General features: G+C 42.9%; 1 pseudogene; it reads right to left on the reverse strand.

Annotated features, from left to right (window-relative positions):
- Positions 1–5,241: 5,241 nt before the first annotated feature.
- LOC115072804 lies at positions 5,242–5,341 on the reverse strand (annotated as a pseudogene).
- Between the last annotated feature and the right edge of the window lie 1,683 nt (positions 5,342–7,024).

Consider the following 7,024-nt stretch of genomic DNA (forward strand, 5'->3'; position numbering starts at 1 on the left):
TGTGTTTTCATTTTTTATATTTACTTTATGTGTATGTTTGTATTACCTGCATGTAGGTAAGTACACCTGTGTCATGCAATGCCCACAGATGACAGAAGAGGCTGTCAGATCCCCTGGAACTGGAGTTATGGACAGTTGTTAGCTGCTATGTGGGTACTGGGATTCGAATCCGGGTCTTCTGCAAGAACAACCAGTGTTCTTAACTGCTGAGCCATCTCTCCAGCACCGATATAGTTTTTTTTTTTTTATGTTTTTGAGATAGGGTTTTACCACGTATCCCAGGCTGGCCTCTAATTGCATTCCCCCTTCCTCCGTCTCCAGAGTGCTGGAACGATACTGTCACCATGCTGTAATTAATCAATTTAGCATATTCTACTTAACTTTTTCATAAGTAGAAACTAAAGTGTCATACTATTCCGTACATATTAATTTCCATAAGTAATTAAAACTCCATCTATGTTGTATAAATGCTGAATTACAAATAAAATGTGGGACTATCCCTAACTGTCCTGGGACTTCGCATATATTACAACATTTATCATGTATACTTCACAGTAGCATAAGGCTGCTGAGCAGGTATGAGGGCTGGCCAGTACTCTGCAGTTTCACAGTCATAGCCATCAGGACCCTGTGTTCCACTGCCTTCTGGAGCTCAGATACACAGTGTTAGGGATGAAAACAGCTTCTGAACCTGTGAGTCTGTGACTATGCTAGCAGCCGCAGGGTTGGAGACTCCACACTGTCACCCGCAACAGCCCGAGGAGTTCTCTTACTCTTTTAGGAACCCAGACTCAGGTAAAAATGAAATCCTTGGCCACAGCATAGAACAGAATTTTAGGATGAACCAGTATGAAGCAGAGTTGGGGTTTAGTAGAGATATTTTAATATAGATTCTAAACACAAGAGTTAACACAAGGCACTCAAGAAGAAAGTTCAGACATGCTTGAGATCACAGGTACGGGTTTCTCTGAGAGAGACTTATACTTTGGTATCTTACAATAGCACATGCACAGTTTTGGTGGGTCTAAAAGCTGTTATCTTCAGAGGTTACTAAGGAACCTAAATAAGATAACAGGGTTGTTCCAGAGGGGCACCTGGTTGATTACAACTGATAAGGTAGAAGTCTAAATCGTGGGAATGCAGGAAGGTAAGGTGCCTCCCCTACAAACACAGATAACAGTCTTAAGGTTCCTAAAAATGTCCAAGAGAGAGAAATGGGGCCCTACCCAAGGCCATAGATAGGAGGCCTTAGGCCTGGGTCAATACTATTTTAACTTAAAATTTCTCTATACCAAAAGAAATTAACGTTAGGTGAATAGGCTTCTCAACAAGTGTCAGTTGTGTTAGAATTCTTGCTTTTCAACTGATGAAAGGTGTCAATTGGGTTTAGGGCTCCTTTCCCCTCCCACATCCCCATAACTTCCTTCCCTTTCTATCCTGCCTCAGTTATGGGTTGACTTTTCTCATGTCTGGGTTTCTGGCCAGGACATATTCAGGAATGGGGGGGGAGGGGGAGCCTTCCTTTCCAAGTCCTGCTGCACTTCAACCTCATCCCTAGGTGGATTGTGAGGGAAAGAACACATTAGAAATACAGAAACACAATGTTCAACTTCAAGACGGCCATCTTCCCCTGAGGGAGATAGTGGTGATGCTCGCACACAGGCGTGCGTGCGTGTGTGTGTGTGTGTGTGTGTGTGTGTGTGTGTGTGTCTAGTGGGTACAAAGATTCTCGCTGGTGGGACGGCTTTATTAGACAGCCCCAACTGAGCTTATAAATGGAAATATGAGGAAAAGATAGGCATTCTAAAAGCACAACTTTAATCAAGTCATCGAACTTCCTTAAGCTTCTCTGTCACAGGAGACACAGGAAGCACAGTCCAGATGCACAGACAGCGCTTCCCCTCCAGGAAGGTTAGCTTTAATCAAGTCATCGAACTTCCTTAAGCTTCTCTGACAGGAAGCACAGTCCAGATGCACAGACAGCGCTTCCCCTCCAGGAAGGTTAGCTAGGAACGCCTTCTCACCCACCACTAATTACTAATTCTAGAAACCCAGCCTGCAGTTCAGTTCCTCCCCCTAAATAGATTCAACTGAAGCCCTGGCCCTGTGCATTTAATTAACTATCTCTGTAAGAATTTGAAATAGCAAAGTGGGGTGCAGATGTGTGGCAGCTTTGCGGGCGCGGACACTCCATGCTTGACGTGTGAGCCGTTTCTTTCTTTCACCGGTGGTAGTTTAGGTGGGCTCTTCAAGTAAACGCATGCCCAGCAGCATGAGGGAAAGGACCAGTGTCCCCGAGTTCCGGCAAAGATTTTCAGCTATCTTCATTGAAATAAATGTACTGGAAACAGCAGAAGTAGGAACCCGCGCAAAGGCGATAATGTTTGCATAAAGCAGCCATTAGGAAAGTGCACGGGGGAACACTCGTGTGATGTTGCATAACAAATGTGCACTTTTCTTTAGTTATTTTAAACATTCCGTTTATCTAGTAGTTTTTTGCATTTAAAGAGTACAATGCTGAATGAGTCTCTGTTCCTGTGATGCCAGCAGTTCTCAAAAGAGCGTTCATGAGGAGATTAAAAGCAGAATAAAGAGTAAATCCCAGTGTAATATTTATCCAGCCTGAATTTCCAATGCAGTACATCCAAATCCAGCCCACCTCCCAATTTGCGCAATCAGAGCTTAATAAGGAACATATTTTAAACTTAGGCAGTTACAAAACAGTGAGAAAAAAACAGAAACAGAACAACACAGCTCCCCCAACAGCCTCTGCTGATGGCAGAGACTAGAAACTCAGTGGGACACAGTCTCGCTCAAGGTCCGTACCAAAAAGTCCTCAGGTCATGGGTGGCAGAGTAAGGGTGGTCCTCAGAGAAGACCCAATAGAAATACACAACAAGCCTGTGTACATCAGCCTCTAGCAAGCAAAGAGGGCCATCTAAGGAGGGTCAGCAGTGAAAACTGCCTCTCCAGCCTGCCTTCTCTGTTTGTTTTTTTTACCTTGCATGTTCACCTGCACTCAGCTGACTGAATGATGCTGACATTCAGAGTGTGACCCCAGGTTAGCACCTTCTGTGGTTCCCTTACCACTAGGACCAAGGCTTTTGAATCACTACCCACCCCCTCCTCTTACTTTGCTCACACTATTTCCCCTTGGCCCTAGAAATTAGTGAGGATCCTATGCCCCAGGGCTTTTGTAGCTGCTCTTCCCACTGCCTGACATATTCTTGTCTTGGATTTGAAGGGCTTTATTTATATCATTCCATTCTCTCAAAAGTCTCCTTTGTTTTGAAAGATATTTTCTTTATTATTATTTTTATTTTATGTGTATGAATGTATTGCCTCCATGTATGTAAGTGCACCTGTGTTGTGCAATGCCTATAGACTGAGAAGAGTGTTGGAGTCCCTTGGAACTGGAGTTATGGATGGTCGTTAGCCACCATGTGGGTGCTGAGAATTGACCCTGGGTCTTACTCAAGAGCAGCCAGTGCTCTTAACCACTGAGTCATCTCTCCAGCCCTGTCTTAAATTCACTATATAATCAAGGATGGTGTCTTTAGTTTGCTTTTCTGATGTTGTAATAAGCACCATGACAAAAAGAAACTTAGAGATGAAAGGGTTTATTTCATTTTACTGGTTATCATCATCAAGGGAAGCCAAGGCAGGAAACTCAAGGCAGGAACCTAGAGACAGGAATTGAAGCAGAGACCACAGAGAACCATTACTTACTGGCTTGCTCCCCCTGATCTGTGTCCTCTGGCTTGCTCAACCATCCTTCTTATATAGCCTAGGCCCACCTGACCAGGGATGGTACCTCCCACATCAATCCACAATCAAGAAAAGGCCTCAAAGACATGTGCACGGGCAAACTGATGGAGGAAATTCCTCAGCTGAAGTCCTTCTTCCAAGGTTATGTTAAGTTGCCCGCCAAGATTAGCCATCACTGATGACCTTGAATTTCTAATCCTCCTAAGTGTGGGGATGACAGGCATGCACCTCCACACCGGTTTACAGGGTCCTAGGGATAGAACCCAAGGCTTTGTGCATGCTAGGCAATCTGTATCAACCACTTCCCCAGCCCTCTGGTTTCACTTTCCAGCTAAATTGATAGATCACATACTGACCAAAACAGCATCTCTTATGACCCCTGACTCTGCCTATCTACTGCTAGCCTGTATGTCATAATGTGCATTTATGCTTCTGTCTTATCACAGGCTCCAGGTGCCTTGAGGACAGCCAGTTTTTCTCCCTGTTGTTTGAAGGGTGATCTCCAGTGCCAGAGCAGTACATAGAGCAGGACTGGTACAGATGGAGGACTGCAGACGGTGTGATCTGGGGCCATCAGCCTATACCACACATGATTCCATGGAGGACAGCAGGGAGAGGCATTGGCACTACCCCAAGGGGACATAAACTGGCAGGACTGTCAAACATCTCTAAGAGCTTTACACTGAGACTCAGCTCACCACTGTTAGAAATGGAAATGTACCTTGGAACATATTGGAGATTTGGAAAAGATTTACATAATGAAGATGTTTACTGGAGTGCTATTTTTAAGAGCAAAACTCGAAAGTGATTGGAACAAATACTGCCATAGTTGTCGCCTGAGTTTGAGGAGGGGAATCTGGGACTCCTGCAGATATCAAAATGTTCCAGTTCTTTCTAAAAGCAACAAAAAGAGCATTGCATTGGTTAATTTTCTCCTTGCTATGACAAAGTACCCGGCAAAGTCAACTTTTCCAGGTCCCCAGCCCATGGGATGGCGCTGCCCGTTTTCAGGGTATGCTTTCCTTTCTCAGTTAAGCTTTTTGGAACCCCTTCACAGACAAACTCAGAGGTGTGTTTCTGTGGTGGTTTTAAATCTCCACAAGTTGATAATAAAAATTAATCATCACGGGCATAGGATAATAAACATGTGAAAAATGATCACTTTAATTAACCACCAGGAAAATGCAAGTTAAAACTACATGGAGATTACATCCCACCTCAGTCAGAATGGAAGTCATTAAGAAAACAAATAAGGAGCTAGAGAGATGTCTCAGTAGTTAAGAGCACTGGCTGCTCTTTCAGAGGATCTAGGTTCAGTTCCCAGCACCCACATGGTAGCTAACAACCATCTGTAACTCCAGTTCCAGGGGATCCAGTTCCCTCTTCTGGCCTCCACAGGCACTGAACTCAGGGGCACTTGCATACATACAGACAAAACACTCACACATATACAATAAAATAAATAAAAATTTTAAGAAAGTAAGGAACACCATGAATTCGCATGTCATCCTTGTGCAGGGGTGCTAATCCTCTCTGTATGGTTCCAATTTTAGTATCTGCTGCTGAAGCGAGCACATAAAATATTTTTTTAAGAAAGAAGGAAAACAAATGCTGGTTAGGATGCAGAGAAAAGAGAATTCTTACGTGCTGCTAGTAAAAATGTAAATCAGCCTAACCATTATGGAAATCAGTATGACAGTTCCTCAAAAAACTAAAAATAGTTCTACCATATGGCCCATTTATATTATTCCTGTATATTTACAGAAGGACTCTAAGTCAGCATATCTCAGAGATACAAGCACATCCCTGCTTATTGCCCACTATTCACAACGGCTAGTTAATGGAATCAACCTAGCCATCAGTAGAGCACTGGATATTGAAGATGTGGCATATATACACAATGGAATTTTATTTAGCCATAAAGAAAAATGAAACGATGTTGTTTGCAAAAAAAACAAATGGACCTGGAGATTATCATAGCAGACGAATTAAATCAGATTCAGAAAGACAAATATTACATGTTTTGTCTCTGTAGATCCTAGGTTATTATAAGGATTCACAAAGTCATGGATGTATGTATGGCATAAAAGTGGAAGTGAACAATCTAAGGGAATGAAGGGGACTAACAGGAGCAGAGGAAAGAAAGACAGGAGGTACAGTGGTGGGGCATGGTCAAAGTCATATATACTTATGTGGAAGTGTCTCTATGAAACCCAGTATTATATACAGTGAATATACACCAATATTAGTGAGATGGCTGAGTGGGTACAGGTACTTGCTGCCAAACCTAACTACCTGAGTTGTAAGGAGAGACCCAAGTACTCTGACCTACACACACACACACACACACACACACACACACACATTTAATAAACAAATTTTTAAAGGGAAATAGTATTGACATATGTCTCAATTTGTTTTTATTGTTAACTTGACACAACCAAGAGTTACTTGGGAAGGGGGAATCTCAACTGAGGGATTTCCCAGATCAGATTGGCCTGTGGGTAATTATCTTGATTAATGAAGGATTTGGGAAGGTGCAGCCCACTATGGAAGGTGCCACCCCTGGACAGGTGGTCCTGAGTTGACAGAGGTGGACCTGACTGAGCATGAGTCAAAGTGAGCAAGCTGACAGGCAGCACTCCTCCGTGGTTCCTGCTGGAGTGCCTGCCCTGCCTCCCTCAATGATGGATGTGACCTGGAAGAGCAAGCCAGATAAACCCTTTCCTCTCCAAGTTGATTTTGGTGAGAGTGTTTTATCACAGCAACAGAGATGCTAACTAGACCAGCACATAACTAACTTACAGCATCTTCCTGTATACTTTTAATCTCTAAAGAACTTACAGCAGCGAATACAGTATACATGTTGGGTGGATCACTATTACACTGCTGTTTTGTTTAAGGAATTATGGCAAGAAAATACAATTCAGCGCAGACATAGTTGTGTTTCTAAGTATTTTGGCCTAGCTTTGTTGACTCCAAATATGTGGAACCCATGGCTGTGAAGGGCAGACTGGACTCACAGTGACAGAGTAACTACCGTTTATTGAGTCATTATCAGATGTTGGGTAAGATGCCTAGTGTTATGAATATTCTTTGAAGTGGGTTTTCATTTATTATTTATTTATTTATTTATTCATTATTTTTGAAACAGGGTATCACTGTGTAGCCAGTGAGCCCCATAAATCCTCCTATTTCAGCCTCTCCAATGCTGGGATTCTGGGTATGCTGTAATGTCTGACCTTATTTTTTTAAC

The sequence above is a fragment of the Nannospalax galili genome, unplaced genomic scaffold (genome assembly GCF_000622305.1).
Source record: "Nannospalax galili isolate Female #2095 unplaced genomic scaffold, S.galili_v1.0 scaffold123, whole genome shotgun sequence".
NCBI classification, from domain to species: Eukaryota; Metazoa; Chordata; class Mammalia; order Rodentia; family Spalacidae; genus Nannospalax; species Nannospalax galili.